Raw genomic sequence first — 16,853 nt, forward strand, 5'->3', positions numbered from 1 at the left:
AAGACTAAAATTACAACTCTATTAAAGCTCCTTCAATAAATTCAAGAAACTAAACACTAATCAAATCCATAAAAAATAACCAAGTCACTAAATCATGTCAAACCCTAAGGTAAACTACTCTATAATTATGGAGAAAGTCATCACAAATATAATTAAAGAGTGAGAAAAAAATCAATCTAACGTTACAATCCAAACTACCGTATTGAATTGATAGAAAGATGATGAAATCCCGTGTCTTGTAGCCTCCAATGCTCTCCCAAAGCTTCCAAGGTCAAAAGTCCTCTCAAAATTATATTTTTGGTGTATTTGTACCATATAGGAATGAGCCCGGACGAAACTATCCTTTTCAAGCAGAAGTGGGAAAATTGGACCGCAAAAAACACTAATGTATCGCGCCTCACGTCGTGCTAGTGCAAATTTTCAGAGAGCAGATTTTTGTTCGACGGGCCATTTTGCACTGTAGCGCAGCGCCTCGCGGCGCCCCATGCGGCACAGCTGTGATGTTTTCTTAGAGTAAATTTTTTTCTCCTCTTTTTGATATCCAGACTTGGCTCCCGACCCCCTAATGTGATCCCGAATTAATTTTTTGAGTTTTTACTCAGATTTCAAAGCTCTAACTTATTCAATTTAGCTCCACATTACCTTAATATCTCGAAATCATTTTCTGCAAGGCATAACATATGTAATAAGTGCAATTTACTATCATTTGAGCTCAGACACATGTAAAATGCAGTAATTAGAGTGCTAATTATGACTAAAATATGGGATTCTAGCCTACCATCAAAAGAGTAAAACTAAGATAAAAAAGGCGGGCATGGAGAATATAACTTCATTCTTCATAGATTAAACATCTCTTCTCATCCTCAAGTCATCCAAGGGTTCCCATACTAACCTAGGATGAGATTTTAATGCGATTAACGTTAGAATACTATTTTCAATATCAATTTTAACAATTGTCCATCTCGAAATCGCTAGATTCTCAACAAGAATTCAAGAACAAGATCTCTCCGCCAGCCTAGGGTTTCGCGATTCAAGGTATGTTTCATAACCGCCTTCAATCAATATTGTTAGAGAGGTTTATGGTTGATATTCTTTCCTAGAAACTACTACAAAAACTTAGATTAACAACGAACCTTAAAAATTGAGAAAGATAAAACCTAAGGTTTCTAAAGCTGGAAATTTTAAGACTTTTATAATTGAATGTTATATTAACTATATGTATAGATTGGTTTGATGAGTTGAACCCATTGAATTGGAGTAAACGGAGGTATTCAAAGCAAGGAATAAAGTGAGTAGAAATAGTGCTTTTACTAAAGTTGTCTTCTCATAAAGATCATGACATAAGTTATTGTTAGAGTGTACATGATGTTAATATGGGCTCTGAATGGAACTAGCAGACTCACTTCATCCATTAGAATTGTAGAAAAGATCTTAGATGATTATCATGTTTAATAACTCAAGAATCGTCTGTTGTTTCATAAATCATATCTCATGTATTCATGACTTGCATATGTTTTCTTAATGTTATAGACTATTGAAATTTCTTTTGCATAACTTTATGGAATTGTTTTGATGAAAACTGTGAAGATAGATCATTATTTTAAATTTCGTTATGTAAGAATTACTCAGAAAAATATTTTGGTAGTTTCCTTAGATATATGAGAAGGGTAGTGGTTTATGTTATCCCGAAAATACTCGTGCCAGAGTAGGAGATTAGTGTGTTGTTGGTTCGAACACCATAATAGAAGTACCCTGGTAAGGCACAAGAACGCGGGCATGCTAAAAACTTGAACTATGAGGCACCACAAGAGTAAGGTCTAGGCGATCGTGCTGGATCGTCCATCATACTCATCATATGGTGACATTTTTCAGAATAAGAATAAGAATGAATGTCAGAATCAATAGTATTCTCCAGCAAAGAAAATAAAAGAAAAGAAAGAAAATACTTTAGAAAATTTACAAGGATTGTTTCGAGAAAAGTTTATATATTTATTTGAGTTTTATATTTCCCTTAGAAAAGAAGAGAAAAAAAAAATTCATGAACGAGATCAAGAACTTTACAATAGATATATGAGTTGTTTGTTTCAACTCTTTATCCGAAGCTTTTAGAATTTTCTTATATCATTCATACATACTTTTTTCAGAGTCTCGTTCCAGCTTTAGTGAGAGCATTGCTTTACTCAGGGACGCATCCAACTTATTACATGTGGGTTCCCGTGAACCCAATAGCTTTTTCACATACCCTATATATGTTTAAAATAATTTACTAAATATTCACAAATAGTTAATTATGAACCTAGTTACTTATTGTACATTTACTTAAGGTCACTATAGGAACCCATAGACTTTAAATTCGGGATCCGCCTCTGACTTTACTTACTGAGTACTGCTGTGGTGTACTGGCATTCTCTTAGTGAGAACCTACATTGACCGCCAATGTAGGCACATATTTTGCAGGTAAGCATGCTACGAGCTAGAATATTTTCCTTCAATTACCAACAGATTTGGTGAGCTCCATTTTAGTTCATGAAATTCGTTTATTCCAGTATTTCTTAGAGGCTTGGTATACATACTTACATTTAGTAATGTTGCTACTGCATGCTTGTGTGTAACTATAGAGATGTAAATGGAACAAGACAGGATGGAGCGGAATAGGGAAAGTCTTAACCTGCTAAAGTTGTTATCCGTCCATCCCTGCCTCGTTTGACAACTTTTCCATCATTTTGTCCTGTCTTGCTTTGCCCCTGCCTCGCGTTGTCATGCCCCATTTATATCGCTATATTTATGCGAGTGTAGTGGTTTATGTTACCCCGAAACTATTCGTGCCAGAGTAGAAGATTAGTGTATTGTTGGTTCGAACACTATAATAGAAGTACCCTGGTAAGGCACAAGAACGCGAGCATGCTAGAAACTTGAACTATGAGGCACCACAACAATAAGGTTCAGGCGGTTGGGCTGGATCGTCCATCATACTCATCATATGGTGACATTTTTCAGAATAAGAATAAGAAAGAATGTTAGAATCAATGGTATTCTCCAGCAAAGAAAAGAAAAGAAAAGAAAAGAAAAGAAAGAAAATGCTTTAGAAAATTTACAAGGATTGTTTCAAGAAAAGTTTTTATTGTTTCGAGAAAAGTTTATATATTTATTTGAGTTTTATATTTCCCTTAGAAAAGAAGAGAAAAAAAAAATTCATGAACGAGATCAAGAACTTTACAATAGATATATGAGTTGTTTGTTTCAACTCTTTATCCGAAACTTTTAGAATTTTCTTATATCATTCATACATACTTCTTTTAGAGTCTCATTCCAGCTTTAGTGGGAGGATTACTTTACTCAAGGGAGCATCCAACTTATTACATGTGGATTCCCGTGAACCCAGTAGTTTTTTCACATACCCTGTATATGTTTAAAGTAATTTACTAAATATTCATAAATATTTAATTATGAACCTAGTTACTTATTGTACATTTACTTAAGGTCACTATAAGAACCCATAAACTTTAAATCCTGGATCCGCCTCTGGTTTTACTTACTGACTACCGCTGTGGTGTACTGACATTCTCTTCGTGGGAACCTACATTGACCTATGTCAATGTAGGCATATATTTTGCAGGTAAGCATGCTACGAGCTAGGATATTATCCTTCAATTACCAGCAGATTTGGTGAGCTCCATTTTAGTTCATGAAATTCGTTTATTCCAGTATTTCTTAGAGGCTTGGTATACATACTTACATATAGTAATGTTGTTACTGCACGCTTGTGTGTAACTATAGAGATGTAAATGGAACAAGACAGGATGGAGCGGAATAGGAAAAGTCTTTGTCACGACCCAATTTCCCTTCTGTTTGGGTATCGTGATAGCATCTAGTCTTAAGGACTAGGTAAGCCTAACAATAACTAAAATAACAATATTATTTAAATAGAATCTTTTATAGTTCCCAAAACCGGTAGTACAAGTCATAAGCTCTATAGAGTGTTTGCTAAAAAATTTCTAAATATAACTGTCCAGAAATAAGAATAAACAGTGCAAAACAAAAAGTTGAAGGTGACTCCGAAGCCTGCGAACGCAGCGACAGGTTTACCTTGAGTCTCCGCAACAACAGTCCACACAACTAGCTAATGAACAATTACCTGGATCTGCGCAAAAAAATGTGCAGAAGAGTAGCATGAGCACACCACAACGGTGCCCAGCAAGTATCAAGACTAACCTCGGTGAAGTAGTGACGAGGACTAGTCAAGACACCTACTGGTCTAATACACTAAACAAGCATAAGTATAGGGATGACAGAACATGACATCTATCTAAGGACCCCGCGATATGGCTAACGACATAGCAACTACAATAAGGAAGGAAAAACAGGGAGTAACAGCGGGACACCAGAATAAGACACAGAAGAATGAACGAAAACACAACCCAAATCCATAAATCACAATACAGTAAAGGCAAGTAGTAACTCAGCAGCTGCAACAGTTTCACATTAGGTCTCAGCCAATAACCCCAATAAATTAGTCAAATCCTTCAAGTGTAAACTTTCACCCGTAAGTTTTTAAATTGAGGTCTTTAGAATATAATCCTTTCCAATAAGAAATTATTTTTGAAATATACTTCCTTCAAATAAATATCTTTCAAACATAGTTCTTTCAAGATAAAACCTTTCAGCTATAACCTTTTCAAATAATTAGCCTTCAAACATAGTTCTTTCAAGATACATACTTTTCAAGTATAACCCTTTCAAATAAATATCTTCAAACATAGTTCCTTCAAGATAAATACTTTTCAAATATAAACTCTTCAAGTAATATCCTTCGAGTATAAGTCACCCTGTGACACCTAAGCATGGAAGATTAGCAGCTCCGAATACAGATATAACCACAGGAAAAATCTACCGGGATACCGTCCCGTAGTCCCGAATTAATTATGCAAGATAGGGGGATCTCCCAGAATACGTCTGTAGTCCCAATTTAAATATGCAGTGCTGGGAGATCTCCCGAAATACGTCATAGTCCCAATTTAAATATGCAGTACTGGGGGATCTCCCGAAATACGTCCGTAGTCCCAAAATAAATATGCAGTGCTGGGGGATCTCCCGAAATACGTCCGTAGTCCCAATTTAAATATGCAGTGCTGGGGGATCTCCCGGAATACGTTCGTAATCCCAATTTAAATATGCAGCGCAAACAACAGAGATAACAACTATAACACGACAGAAACCTCGTACATCACCACAACGAGTACAAAAGTAACAATGACAGAAATGCAAGGTACGACGAGCAAATCAACTCAAGAATTTAAATCATAAGAACGGTAGAACTCATTCACAAGGAATAACCACAGTAAAGAATTCTAGGCACAAGGAGAACAACTTAACAAGGGAAAACAAAACAAAAATGTAGCAACAATTCCACAATATTCAAGTCAACAATAAGAAGACAACACGAGTCAAATAGTTCCAAATAATGGCAAGTCAACTAAGATATAGGTTATCTAAACTCCTTTTGAGGTTGAGAAATTACAAAGAAAATTCAACAATTCAAGTAAGGATAAGCAGCGAAAGATAATCATAATTCCAATTAAGACTAAATAATTATAGGGTGAGAAAATAATGATTTCAATTAAAGATAAGCAGTTATGAAAAATATAGCACGATGATAGAAGAGGTAAAATCTTTGGTTAAGTCGAATAAGGGTCAAATAGACAGTAAGAGTGAATCCTAAAGCAATTATCTCTAATCAAAGCATGTAGAGGTGGAACTAGCAAATAGAAATTCAAACGTATCAAAAACAACATCATACACAGTGAATATAAGGACATAAGAACCCAAAAAGGTCAACTTCCCACAAATAAGTCCGAGCACGCACTCGTCACCTCGCGTACACAGACTACAATCAACATAGATGACTCAAATCCTAAGGGGTAGTTCCCCCACACAAGGTTAGGCAAGATACTTACCTCGAGTCAAGCTCAATTAGTCCGTAAGAATGCCCTTTCCACGAATGTCCGACTCTGAATGGCCCAAATCTAGCCAAAAACAATTACATACCATATTTACAATTATAATAGACTCGTCTAATTAATTAAATCAATACTTTAACAAAAATTCCGAAATTCGCCCTAAAAAGTCAACACGGGCCCACGTCACGGAATCGGGTAAAAGTCATAAAATACGAAATCTCATTCACTCACGAGTCTAACCATATCGAATTTACTAAAATCCGACACCAAAATCTTGATCAAAACCCCAAAATTCGGCCTAAGAACTTTTCTCAAATTTTCACCCAAAATCTGAATTTAAATGATGAATTCTAGCATAGATTAGTGGAATATAACCAAATTCCGCCTTCTACCGAGCTCTCAATCAAATTTGTGAAGTGACCTTCAAACCCTCGAATCTGCCCCTTTTCTGCCCAGTAATTCCGCATCTGCGGACCTTGGGTCGCACCTGCGACGCCGCACCTACAGAATTTCCTTCACAGGTGCGGAAACAACTTAAGAGGGCTGGGTCCTCTTCTGCGGAAAAAGGGCCGCACCTGTGAGTGCACTCCTGCGGACTATTGTCCGCTTCTGTGATCTCCTCCGCGCCTGCGTGACCCTAACGCATCTGCGGGCATCGCAGATGTAGAATTCACCTCGCACCTGCGACCCCTGGCACTCTTCCATTTTTCCGCTTCTGCACTTGCCTCCCCGCATGTGCGATCATGCACCTGCGGTCTCTCCACCGCAGGTGCGAAAATGACAGATGCCTGAAGACTTCAGCAGCAACACAAATCCAACTTTTGATCCGTTAAGCACTCAAAACTCACCCAAGCTCCCCGGGACCTCAACCAAACATACCAACCAATCCTAAAACAGCATACGAACTTAGTCGATCCCTCAAATCACATCAACTAATGCTAAAATCACGAATCACCTTCCAATTCAAACTTAAAGAACTTGAAACTTTAAATTCCTATAACCGATGCCAAAACCTATCAAACCACGTCTGAATGACTTCAAATTTTGCACACAGGTCACAAATGACACTACGAACCCACAACCACTTTCAGAAATCCATTCCGAGCTCGATATCAAAACTTCCACTATCAGCCGAAATCGCTGAAAATCTAACTTTCACCAATTCAAGCCTAAATCTACTACAGACCTCCAAAACAAATTGCGGACGCGCTTCTATGCTCAAAATCACTCAACGGAGCTAACGGAGTCAACAGAATTACATTCCGGATCCGTCTTCACACAGTTCCGACTACGGTCCAAATTCTAAGACTTGAGCTCTCATTTAGGGACTAAGTGTCCTAAATCACTTCGAATCACCCGATAATTGAATTCAACCATGCACGCAAGTCAATGCACATGATACGAAGCTGCTCAGGGCCTTATGCCGCCAGACTGGACTTAAATTCTCAAAACGACTGACCGGATTATTACAGTCTTAACCCGCTAAAGTTGTTATCCATCCATCCCTGCCTCGTTTGACAACTTTTCCATCATTTTGTCTTGTCTTGCTTTATCCCTGCCTCGCGTTGTCATGCCCCATTTATATCGCTATATTTATGCGAGTGTGCATGTGTAACATTTACTATTTCCTCTTCTCCTCCTCCTCCTCCTTCATAGTACCTTCAAATGTTACTCTTTCACACTCGTGCTAAACTTTATCTGTAAAATCTTTTCTCACTGTTTGCACACACACAGAGATGCATATAGGTTTCCATCACTACTACAAAAATGCATAAAATCGGCCAGAAATACCGACCGAAATCGGTCGAAAAACTGGAAAAATCGATCGATTTTCGACCGACTTTAATCGGTCAAAATTTAGTTGGTCGGTAAAAAATAGCGACCGAAGTCGGTCTCAATTTTCGATTAGGGTAAAGGACTAGGCTTTTCTCAATAGCTCATAAATCAGGAGAATTGTCTAGGACGGCCATTATCTGAGATTGTAGTGATGGCATGTCTTGCCCGTTAAAGTCATGCAATTATGTGTATTACCCATTCTCTCCGGTTTGCAGAGCAAAAAGGTCACAAATCTCTCTTTGTCCATGTGACTACATTTAAAAGAATTGACAAGGAAAACCAGATGGAATTCATAGTTGCACTATTGGAGGCTATTGCATCAACTTGTTGAGTTTATATTGTTTTATCCAAATGATTGAATGAATACGAGTACATGATTCGTGTTAGTTTGAGGAGTGCGCCTTGTTTCTGTAAAAATAGCACGGGCTAGCCACTATTTGTAAAGTCATTGAAAAATAGTCACATTTTACTACAACACGGACCAGTCGAGCATAATATACTGGAGATTGATGCACCTGTGTATGAACTTCCAGCATATTATGCTGGAACTCCAACACGCGGAAAGTTCCAGTATAATATACTGGAGATTGGAGCACTTGTGTATGAACTTCCAGCATGTTATGCTGGACCGGTATATTATACGGAAACTCCAATATATTATGCTGAAATATTTTCCGTATTTTGAACAGTGTTTTCGTTCAGATTTATCGTTACATGAAAAGTGGCTAAATTTCGATTACTTTTGAAATTATGGCTATTTTTCAATTATCACTTGTAAATCTGATTATTTTTGAATTTCTTTTCTTGTTTCTGCCACTTTTTTGGTAGGCTCCCTATACGCTGTTATAAGTTATCTGGATTCCTTTTATGTGGCTTGCATTCTTTTACCAATTTTCCTTCTTTGGTTTTCTCCTTTCCCTTTTCTGCATCTACTGAAGATATTATATTCTTCTATCGCTGAGAATTTCCCTAAGTAAATGTACTCACCTATTATAGCCAAAGGGTAGATATTATGAGATAATGGTGGAGTAGTTTGAGCAAACTTGCAAGCCATGCCATCACCACAATCTTCATCCGACCCTAATCCTTTTCTCATTTCCGAAATTACATGTTAAAGTCATTTTTTTCGTTTGTAACAGTAAAGTTATTTAATTATGCCTATAACACTCAAAAGGTCACTCAATTAGATTTCTCAAACATTTGATTGTCAAATACCTATTTTACCCTCTAAATTATCAATTGTTTTCTTCTTTTTATTTTTTTAAAACTTTTTAATATTATAATTTTTTTCTTTTTAATTTATATTATGAACTTACCTATAGAATAAATAAGTTTTATTATAAATTAAAATAGTGTTTACGCACATGTAATGTTGGAATAATAAAATATTGAGCATAGTAAAAAAATTAATTAGAATAATTTGTTCGTAATAATAATTTTGATATTAACAACAAAACTCAAAAAAGTATTGACATGATTGAGAATGAAAGAAAATAAAGGTTTTATGATATAATATTCCATGTACGTAATATAAAAATAATTATTTAAAATTAAGGTATTTTTGTAATATACATTATATATTCTTGAAAATTATGCTCAATTATGTTATTATTCCAACATTATATAGGCTAGAAAACAATTTTTTATTTTTTATTTTATAGATAAAATTTAATCAAATACCTATTTTAGAGGGTAAAATAGGTATTTAACAATTAAAAGTTTGAGAAATCTGGTTGAGTGACCTTCTGCGTGTTATAGATATAGTTAAATGACTTTTTTATTACAAACAAAAGAAAGATGACTTTACTTGATAATTTCGGATATTTGAGTGACCATATAAGTAATGGATTCTAATATTCTTGTAATAGCCAGTTGCATTTTTATGTTTTTCACAATTAAATTGAGATATTTGCTTTGTGCAGCTCTTTTGTATTTGATTCTTTGCTATTATATCTACGGATCGTATATCGGGATGCTTAATACTTCAACTGAGATAATGAAAAATTATTTCATCTTTTTAGTTCTTTTTTTAGGCAGTTTTCGAAAAACGATAGCGAAAAAAAGTCTAGACTAAGAGAAATGTATAAACCAATACTTCCATAAATTACTTATGGGGTAAAGTTTCTTCTTTTATGAAATTATAGCTAAGTAGGATCAACATTCATTATTTTTAGGAATTTGCAATTAAATTTGATTGTACAAATAAAATTATATTTTTATTAATGTTTGTGTTAGTTTTAAAGTCTAATATTCATTAGGGGGTACACGCGACCCAAAAACTAGTAAATTGGATATGCAACGAGCCTATTAACAGAAAAGGGAAATTTAATCGCCAAAAAGGCTGTGTTTTGATAATCAAACTTAAATTAGGCCTATTCCAACTTAGTTTTCATCAAACTCTTGGAGATCCTAAAAAATGACTGGCTCGAAAATCGAAAGGGTAATTACTCTTGGCAGGAAGTTCAAATTTGATTAGAGTATAACTAAACAATGAAGGTTCAATTTACAATCTTCCTGTGTTCTACTATAGTAAGTCAGTAACCAAATGTAGAAATTTCAATCGCCAAATTGTTCTAATACAAACTCGGGTCTGTTTGCGTTATACTAAAATTATTTGCCTGGGCTAGTGTATACTTTTCAATATTGAGCACAATGCAGCAGAAACTTATCATTCAATTAGTTTTATGTTTATTTTCTTTAACATTGATTGCATGTTGCTTCAATTTCTCAGAAAAACGACTATTAGTTAACTCACCGCGCTGAATGTGAATAAAGTACTACTTTTGCTGCTAGAATAGAAAATTCATAACAGATTAATTCTGAATGAGTTAACTGATTAACATTTACTAGAAAGTTCAACTTCAACAGAAACTAATACATATATCATGTAATATTCATCGTAAAGTTACAAGATATCAACACTTGCTTGACAATGCAAAGCCTCAACTTTCTAAATTGCACGAGTGGCAAAAGAAGAGAAGACTGTGAATAGATATATATAATTAGTGCAAGAAAGGTGACACAACATAAGAGTGAACGGGATATAATTTGAAAATATAAATTTGTTAAAGTTAGATGTAAACGAGATGTATGTAACCAGACTAGACAACAGTGACCGAACCTTTCTATCTTCTTCTTTCTCTTTTTGTTCCTGCCTGCTGAGCATGGGCGCATCTAGTGCAATAGGTACAAGTTCACGTGAACTCAATAATTTTTGCCTAAATTCTATTTTTATATTAAAAAGTCCATTAATACTTGGAATCCAGTTCATTGATTTGGTTATTATTGTATATTAATTTGAAATTGTGTAGGAACCCATAAGCTTAAACCCCCGGACCCATATTTTAATAACGATGAAGGGCTACTAGAAGAGAAAGGGATTTAGGAGAGATGGTTAGATTGGATGGGTGTAGTTGATCAATCGAACTACGATGATTTGGAATAAAGATAGACAGACTTCTATGCGAAAGGCAGAACTCACTGACCCGCCTAATTCAGATTTGTACCACGTAGGGGCCATTAAAGAGGGAAGTGCTGCTCCATTTCCATCCATCCACCACACTTCTTGGCGGTGAGTTTCAATCTAGAACTGATGAAGTACTCAATGATTAACTCGTCCATTTGAATTTAACCAGGAAAAACATCTATATTGCAGATGCAATTAGTAAAGTAGTAGGAAGTATTGGAAAAATAACCAACATAAATCCATCTATCCACATTTCTAATATGTACTTCATTTAGTAGGTTCAATAGTAATTCAGTTGTAATATGCATAGAATATGAGGCCAGAATCCATAAATTAATATATATGTACAGGACTAACCCAGATGACTTGTCCAAAATTTGAAGACTCGAACAAAGTATAAAATGCAGCTTCTCCAGCAGTTTCAAGAGCTGTGCAAGTACCCAATGCCACACCCGGAGGCAATCTTGTCTTTTCAACATAATCTTTTATCGACCTGAGCGGTTTTGGTTTTGATGATTGACAAAGGAACACATGCATGAACCAGGTCCATGGACAGTGTTCACAAGTGACGAACAGAATCAAGCAAAAGGCATGTACGTGAAAGGGATAAGTATAAGTGGTTATTTCTGATAATCCCTGAACGAAAAGGTTGCATATTTGATAAGGAGCAGGACCCCTTACTTGAAGAGAACTCTATCCAAGATAAGGGAAGAGTTAGAAGTTGAAGTTGACTAGAACTCTTCCACCAAGGAAGAGTAAAGCATTAGAACTCTAGTTAATCTTTATTTACTAACTCTATAAATATCAGTGTTGTTCTCTTTTATAGGTGATGAACACATACTGAAGTTAAGCACGAATTGAGAGCAAAATAGCAAGGCATTTTATAAGCAATTCCTGTGAGATTTAAGAGTCCAAGTGAGAGAGAGCAGCCAAAAAAAAATGATATATGAAAAGAGGTTGCTCAAAACACATGACAGGAGATAAGAAAAGATTCCTTTCACTTGTGGCCTTTAAAGGAGGTAATGTCTCCTTTGGAAATGAAAAGAAAGTCTTGCAGGGAAGAAGATTGAAAGACATATATGGTGGATCTGTCCACACTCTCAGATAATGAATTCACTTGCTAGAGTGTCATGGACAGTGATCCCCTTCTTTGGCATAAGAGACTCGGACATGCTAGTCTAAGTCAACTCAACAAACTAGTCACCAAGGACTTGGTGATAGGACTGCCTAACATTAAGTCCAAGATATAATTTGTGAGGCTTGTGTAAGGGGGAAGCAAGTAAGATCTTCTTTCAAAAGTAAGAAAATGGTGAGTACTACCAGGTCGAAGGAACTAGTCCATATGGATTTGTGTGGACCAATGAGGACAATGAGCAGAGATGGTAAGAGATACGTTATGGTACTTGTTGATGATTACTCTAGGTTTACTTGGACACTATTTTTAACATCTAAAGATGAAGCATTTGACATGTTCACTTCATTTGTTAGAAAAACTCAAAAACAACTAGGTAATCAGCTTGCATCAATAGGGTTTGATCATGGTACTGAATTTAAGAATGCTAATTTTGCTGAATTTCGTGATGAGCATGGCTTAAATCATAATTTTTCTGCTCCTAGAACCCCACAACAAATGGACTAGTTGAAATAAAGAATAGGACATTGGAGGAAATGGTTAGGACTGTGCTACATGCTAGTAAATTTCCCCATAGTTTATGGGCAGAAACTATGAACATTGCATGCTACATCATAAATAGGTGCATGACTAGACCTCTTGTTGAGAAGACTCCCTATGAGTTACTTAAAGGGACAAAACTAAATATATCACATCTTAGGGCATTTGAATGCAAGTGCTTTGTGCACAATAATGGTAAAGACTCCCTAGGTAAGTTTGATACCAGAAGTGATGAGGGAGTATTCTTGGGATATTCTTCACATAGTAAAGCTTATAAGGTCTATAACAAAAGAACTATGTGTGTAGAAGAAAGTGTTCATGTGGTTTTTGATGAAATTAACATTCTTTCTGAGAGGCAGGAACATGATGATGAAGCAATTGGGTTGATAAGAAACTCAAATGAAACCACAACCCAGACTGAAGCTGCACTAGAGGAAGGAACAGGGGAAGGAACAGGTTCTTCCACTCAAGGCAACATGACAGGGGGAATAGAACAAAGAGGAAATGATTCTCAAACCTCATAGGAACCTGTCCATGAACCTGTCCCACAACAACAAAGCATTGAGGGAACATCAAGGGGAAACCAGTTGGTTGTAAAATCTTACAAATATCAAAGTTCTCATCTCATTGAGAACATAATCACTGATCCAACCTCTAGAATCAAAACCAGATCTTCATTAAAAAAAAATTGTGCTTTTGATGCCTTCTTATCTCTTATTGCACCTAAAAATGTTGTTGAGGCTTTGTAGTATGCAGACTGGGTAAATGCAATACAATATGAACTCAACCAATTTGAAAGGAGTCAAGTTTGGCATCTGGTACCAAGACCCAAGGACAGATCAGTAATTGGCATAAAATGGGTCTTCAGAAACAAATTTTATGAAGATGGAACAGTTACAAGGAACAAGGTAAGATTGATAGTTCAAGGATATAGCCAAGAGGAGGGCATAGACTATGATGAAACCTTTGCTCCAGTTGCAAGGTTGGAAGCAATAAGGCTACTCATAACTTTTGCTGCTTACATTGAATTCACCCTTCACCAGATGTATGTCAAGAGTGCCTTCCTCAATGGCTATCTAAAGGAAGAAGTTTTTGTCAAGCAACCTCCGGGGTTTGAAAGCAAGGAGAGTTCTGATCATGTGTACAAACTTGACAAGGCACTTTATGGGCTCAAGCAGGCTCCAAAAGCATGGTATGAAAGATTGTCTAAATTTTTTCTTGAGCATGGCTACAAGAGAGGTAAAATTGATAATATTTGGTTCTTGAAAGAAAAAGGTAAAGATCTCTTGGTAGTTCAGATATATGTTGATGATATAATCTTTGGAGCAACTACTAATAAGTTAAGTAAAGAATTTGCTAAACTAACGGGGAATGAATTTGAAATGAGCATGATGGGTGAGCTTAATTTCTTTTTAGTCTTACAAATTAAACAAAATTCAAATGGAACTATAATCCATTAGCAGAAGTATGAAAAAGAGTTGCTTAAAAGGTTTAAAATGAAAGATTCCAAAGAAATTGACACTCCTATAGCAACAGCCAAAATATTGGATGTAGATGAACCTAGTTCATCTGTTGATCAAAAGTTGTATAGGGGAATGATTGGTTCTTTGTTATATCTCGCTGCTAGCAGACCTGACATTGTTTTAAGTATAGGCCTTTGTGCTAGATTTTAGGCAAATCCAAAGGAGTCTCACTTAACTGCTGTCAAGAGGATCTTGAGATACCAAAAAGGCACCACTGACCTTTGTGTATGGTATTCAAAAGGTAGTAATTTCAACTTAGTGGGATATGTTGATGCTGATTATACAGGTTTTCTTGTGGATAGAAAGATCACCTCAAGTATGACACTTTCTTGGCTCATGTCTTGTGTCTTGGGCCACCAAAAATCAAAATTATGTGGCCTTATCTAGTGATGAAGCGGAGTATGTTCATGTCGCCTCATGTTGTGCTCAATTATTGTGGATCAAAAAGCAAAAAATGGACTTTGGAATTGATGTTGGTTATATCCCCATCTTTTATGATAACACTAGTGCAATTAGTATGACTAATAATACGGTTCATCACAAGAGAACTAAGCACATAGATGTTAGGCATCACATTTTGAGGGACAACTATGAAAAGGGTTTGATCACTGTGGAATTTTGTACTACTGACAAACAAATAGCTGATATCTTTACAAAAGCTCTAAGTAGAGATCACTTTGAAAGGAACATGTTAGAATTATGGATGATTAAGATCACCTAAGAGGAACCAGTTCTAACTCAATGATTGGTTAGATAATTTGTGAATTTTGTAAATAATCAGATTAGATATTGCTTAGTCTCATACTTTTATTAGTATACTCTTGTGCCATGTGCTAAAATATCTCACTGATGTCTAATGATATTATCCTTATTTTCTTGGAAAAAATCAGTCTTACACAAGAGAACTTTCAGTGAAGAACCTGGTTCATCGAGCTTATAAGGTATGTATTCTATACTACGCATAATTTGAAATACCTTTATATGGATCATGAACTGAAACTTCCAATGTGATTAGACTTCTAGACTTCAAAAAGGTGTCGTTATACACTCAAGCTTTCCCTCTTTAAATTGATCTGGCCTTACTCTCTTATCTCAAATATTTTCGAAAGATCAAAATCTCCAAAACCTTAAAACTCTCTCTATTTCTCTCATGTTTCTAAACTGATCAAATGGCAAACGCCCATGAGAATCCCAAAAACTCTAAACCCTTCCTCACCACCCAAAGAACCTTCACCCACACTTTCAACCACCTAAACCCCCAAGAAAAAGCATATCAAAATGATTGCATGCAATACAGTGGCCAGTAGAGAACAAGCTAAGAAATTGAGTGAGATGCTACAAGCCAGTCAAGCAGAAGAACCCTAAAAATCTGATGAGTCCTTCAAATCTGCAACTGAGGGGGAAGAACCAGTTTCATCTGAAACTGAGCAGATAACTTCTAGGTTAGAAATTTCTAATGTTGCTTCTAACTTCAGGGGAAAGGGAGAAGAAAGAGTGGTTGGATCTCCTTCACCCACTCGTGTTAGTTTGGCTGAAGAAGCTAGAGAAATGATTGTATTAAGTAAAGAGATTAGTGATAATGAGGAGACTATGAATGAAAGTACGGGGATAGAATCACAGGAGATAAGTGATGGTTCTGGTGATAGAAGTGCAGCAGATGGGCTAGTTAGGTTAAGGAAACGGCTTCATGAACAAGTTTCTTCTCTTGCTAAAATAGACAAGAGTCATGATATGCTGCAAAAGGTGTCAGATAGTTACAATCAAAAGAAGAAGAACAAAGTTCGAAAGACTGTAGGAAAGAGCATGGGTGGCACCAAGAGAAAGAGTGATCCTTCTATCCCTGTAGCAACTCCTTCCACAAGAGGAAAAACTACAAGGATCCAGAAGAAGCAGAGTAAGGCCAATGTAAAAAGGCCTTAGCTGAGAGTGCTAAGAAAGTCGTTTCGAAAGAAAAAAACTGGTAAGCCAAGTAGAGTAGTTCAAATTGAGGAGATGAACCTGGTTCATGAGGATGAAGCTAAAGATGTGGAAGTAACCATACCTAGTGCCAAAAAGATAAAGATTTGTCAAGAAACAAAGGTTGTGGCAGAGGGTTCAGTTGTGACTAAAACAACCACGTCTACCTAAAAGGAGCAAGGAGGCTCAATTAGTGGTAGAAAATGGGCTAAGGATGCTGAGATTAAAAGGCTGAAGAAACGATTGGCTAAAGTAGAGGATGAGAGAGACTCTCTCAAGTGTGAGCTTTCAAAGTAAAAGGAGAATAATGATATTATTCTTCAAGATATGTTGAAACTGCTCCAAGCCAAGAACCAAGAACCTGGTCCTTCCCAGTTTTTAACCCTTCCCAAGCCTAGTTGTAACCAATGACCCAAGTGAGATTTCTCTGTATTTTGTTCACG

Source organism: Nicotiana tabacum, chromosome 9, assembly GCF_000715075.1.
Source record: "Nicotiana tabacum cultivar K326 chromosome 9, ASM71507v2, whole genome shotgun sequence".
NCBI lineage: Eukaryota > Viridiplantae > Streptophyta > Magnoliopsida > Solanales > Solanaceae > Nicotiana > Nicotiana tabacum.